The 3,820-nt window shown below is 40.7% G+C and overlaps 1 non-coding gene across 1 annotated transcript; it reads left to right on the top strand.

The window, feature by feature from the left end:
* The first annotated feature begins 2,808 nt into the window (after positions 1 to 2,808).
* LOC112766233 (small nucleolar RNA R71) lies at positions 2,809 to 2,912 on the top strand. The gene has a single exon (XR_003184205.1). It is a non-coding gene; the product is annotated as a small nucleolar RNA R71 (small nucleolar RNA).
* The last annotated feature ends 908 nt before the right edge of the window (positions 2,913 to 3,820 follow it).

Genomic DNA, 3,820 nt, shown 5'->3' with positions numbered 1-3,820 from the left:
GATGGCTTTTGGAGATGAATCTTTCCATCTCCCATGACTCGGAGGTGGAAGCTTTTGTCTTCCCTTTTCCTTTTCTAGAGGATTCTCCTGCCTTAGGTGCCATTAATGGTAATGGAAAAACAAAAAGCTTATTCTTTTACCACACCAAACTTAAAATATTGCTCGCCCTTGAGCAAGAGAAAAAAGAAGAGAAGAAGAAGAAGAAGAAGGAAATATGGAGGAGAAGGGGGAGTGTAGGTTTCGGCCAAGGTATAGAAGAGGGGGTGGTGTTGTGTGAAAATGAAGTAGAATGGAAGGGTATATATAGGGAGGGTAGTGGGTGTAGTTTCGGTCATTTAGGGTGGGATTGGGTGGGAAAGTGTTTTTGAATTTTGAAGGTAGGTGGGGTTTATGGGGAAGAGTGGATGGATGTGAGTGGTGAAGGGGGTAATTGGGAAGAGAGATTGAAGTTGTTGGGAAGTGTGATATGGGGAAGAGTGTTATAGGATTAGGAGGTAAGGTGGGAATATGTTAGGTGGGGATCCTGTGGGGTCCACAGATCCTGAGATGATCCTGCAGGGTCCACAGATCCTGAGGTGATCCTGTGGGGTCCACAGATCCTAAGGTTGTCAAGGAATTACATCCCTACACCAAATAGGCATGTAAAATGCCTTTGCATACCTTTCTGGCGTTTAAACGCCGAGGTGATGCACGTTCTGGGCGTTCAACGCCCATGTGTAGCATGTTTCTGGCGTTGAACGCCAGTTCCATGTTTGTTACTGGCGTTCAGCGCCAGCTTTTTTCAAGGCACATTCCTGGCGTTCAAATGCCAGAATGTTGCTTGTTTCTGGCATTCAGCGCCAGATTCATGCTCTGTTCTGGCGTTGAACGCCAGCCAGATGCTTCTTACTGGCGTTGAACGCCAGTCTGTCCTTCCTCCAGGGTGTGATTTTTCTTCTGCTGTTTTTGATTCTGTTTTTAATTTTTATATTTTTTTTGTGACTCCACATGATCATGTACCTAATAAAACACAAAATAACAATAAAATAAAATAAAAATTAGATAAATAAAATTGGGTTGCCTCCCAACAAGCGCTTCTTTAATGTCAATAGCTTGACAGTGGGCTCTCATGGAGCCACAAGGTGATCAGGTCAATGTTGTATAGTCCCAATACCAAACTTAGAGTTTGGATATGGGGTCTTAACACCAAACTTAGAGTTTGGTTGTGGCCTCCCAACACCAAACTTAGAGTTTGACTGTGGGGGCTCTTCTTGACTCTGAACTGAGAAAAGCTCTTCATGCTTACTCTCTTTTGTCACAGAGGGATGGCCATGTGCCTTAAACACAAGGTAGTCCCCATTCAATTGAAGGACTAATTCACCTCTGTTGACATCTATCACAGCTCCTGCTGTAGCTAGGAAAGGTCTTCCAAGGATGATCCATTCATCATCTTCCTTCCTAGTGTCTAAGATTATGAAATCAGCAGGGATGTAAAGGCCTTCAACCTTTACTAACATGTCCTCTACTATTCCATAAGCTTGTCTCAATGACTTGTCTGCTAATTGTAATGAGAATAAGGTAGGTTGTACCTCAATGATCCCCAACTTCTCTATTACAAAGAGTGGCATAAGATTTATCCCTGACCCCAGATCACATAGAGCTTTTTCAAAGGTCATGGTGCCTATGGTACAAGGTATTAAGAACTTGCCAGGATCTTGTCTCTTTTGAGGTAAAATTTGCTGAATCCAGGTATCTAGTTCATTAATGAGCAAGGGAGGTTCACTTTCCCAAGTCTCATTACCAAACAACTTGGCATTCAGCTTCATGATAGCTCCTAAATATTGAGCAACTTGCTCTCCAATCACATCTTCATCCTCTTCAGAGGAAGAATAGTCTTCAGAGCTCATGAATGGCAGAAGGAGATTTAATGGAATCTCTATGGTCTCTATATGAGCCTCAGATTCCTTTGGATCCTTAATAGGAAACTCCTTCTTGCTTGAGAGACGTCCCAGGAGGTCCTCCTCACTAGGATTTTCGTTCTCCTCCTCCCTTGTGCATTCGGCCATATTGATTACATCAATGGCCTTGCACTCTCCTTTTGGATTCTCTTCTGTATTGCTTGGGAGAATACTGGGAGGAGTTTCAATGGCTTTCTTACTCAGCTGGCCCACTTGTGCCTCCAGATTTCTGATGGAGGATCTTGTTTCACTCATGAAACTGAAAGTGGCTTTTGACAGATCAGAGACTAGATTGGCTAAATTAGAAGTGCTTTGTTCAGAATTCTCTGTCTGTTGCTGAGAACATGATGAAAAAGGCTTGCTATTGCTAAGCCTATTGCGTCCACCATTGTTAAAGCCTTGTTGAGGCTTTTGTTGTTCCTTCCATGAGAAATTTGGGTGATTTCTCCATGATGAGTTATAGGTGTTTTCATAAGGTTCACCCATGTAATTAACCTCTGCCATTGCAGGGTTCTCAGGATCATAAGCTTCTTCAGAAGCTGCCTCTTTAGTACTGTTGGATGCATTTTGCCATCTATTCAGACTTTGAGAGATCATGTTGACTTGCTGAGTCAACACTTTGTTCTGAGCCAATATGGCATTCAGAGCATCAATTTTAAGAACTCCCTTCCTCTGAGGCGTCCCATTATTCACGGAATTCCTCTCAGAAGTGTACATGAATTGGTTATTTGCAACCATGTCAATAAGTTCTTGAGCTTCTGCAGGTGTTTTCTTTAGGTGAATGGATCCACCTGCAGAATGGTCCAATGACATTTTCGAAAACTCAAATAGACCATAATAGAATATATCTAATATGGTCCATTCTGAAAACATGTCAGATGGACACCTTTTGGTCAACTGCTTGTATCTTTCCCAAGCTTCATAGAGGCATTCACCATCTTTTTGTTTGAAGGTCTGAACATCCACTCTAAGCTTGCTCAGCTTTTGAGGAGGAAAGAATTTATCCAAGAAGGCCGTGACCAGCTTCTCCCAGGAGTCCAGGCTATCCTTAGGTTGTGAATCCAACCATATTCTAGCTCTGTCTCTTATAGCAAAAGGGAAAAGCATGAGCCTGTAGACTTCAGGATCTACTCTATTTGTCTTAACAGTCTCACAAATCTGCAAGAACTCAGTTAAAAACTGGTAAGGATCTTCAGATGGAAGTCCATAAAACTTGCAGTTTTGTTGCATTAAAGCAACTAGCTGAGGTTTCAGCTCAAAGTTGTTTGTTCCTATGGCAGGAATGGAGATGCTTCTTCCATCAAATTTGGATGTGGGCTTAGTAAAATCACCAAGCATCCTCCTTGCATCATTATTGTTGGGTTCGGCTGCCATCTCCTTCTCTTGTTCGAAAATTTCTGAAAGGTTACTTCTGGATTGTTGTAGTTTAGCTTCTCTTAGTTTCCTATTCAAAGTCCTTTCAGGTTCAGGATCAATTTCAACAAGAGTGCCTTTTTCCTTGTTCCTGCTCATATGAAAGAGAAGAAAACAAGAAAAGAAGAGGAATCCTCTATGTCACAGTATAGAGATTCCTTTATGTTAGTAGAAGAAGAAAGGGGAGAAGAGTGAAGAAGAATAGGTTCGGATTTTTAGATGAAGAGAGGTGAAGAGAAGTGTTAGTAAATAAATAATTAAATAGAATAAGAAAAGAAGAGATAGAAAATTCGAAAATAATTTTAAAAAGGGGTTAGTAATTTCAAAAATTAAAGATAAGATATAATCAAAATTAAAATTTAAAACAAAAAGAATTTTTGAAAAAGAGATGAGATATTTTCGAAAATTAGAGAGGGAAAAGTAGTTAGGTGGTTTTGAAAAAGATAAGAAACAAACAAAAAGTCAAATAG

The sequence above is a fragment of the Arachis hypogaea genome, chromosome 2 (assembly GCF_003086295.3).
Source record: "Arachis hypogaea cultivar Tifrunner chromosome 2, arahy.Tifrunner.gnm2.J5K5, whole genome shotgun sequence".
NCBI lineage: Eukaryota > Viridiplantae > Streptophyta > Magnoliopsida > Fabales > Fabaceae > Arachis > Arachis hypogaea.
This window is presented reverse-complemented; position numbering and strand designations above follow the sequence as displayed.